This window comes from Olea europaea, chromosome 10 (genome assembly GCF_002742605.1).
Source record: "Olea europaea var. sylvestris chromosome 10, O_europaea_v1, whole genome shotgun sequence".
NCBI lineage: Eukaryota > Viridiplantae > Streptophyta > Magnoliopsida > Lamiales > Oleaceae > Olea > Olea europaea.
Window position 1 is genome coordinate 2,341,583 of NC_036246.1, and position 208 is coordinate 2,341,790.

Below are 208 nucleotides of genomic sequence, written 5' to 3' on the forward strand. Positions count from 1 at the left end.
AATTCAGGAGAAAAGAGCCGAAGAAGGACCAAAACACAACAATTTGATAGTTCGAGGACCAAAGGTGCAAATATTGAAAAGTTGAGCTAAATGCAAAAAGAGAGGGAAGACATGCCAAGTATGAGCTCAATGACAAAGTAAAACAATTGGAAGAAGAAAGAAGTGAAAATGGACTGAATTGAAGACAATTGAAAGATGGAGGACTAAA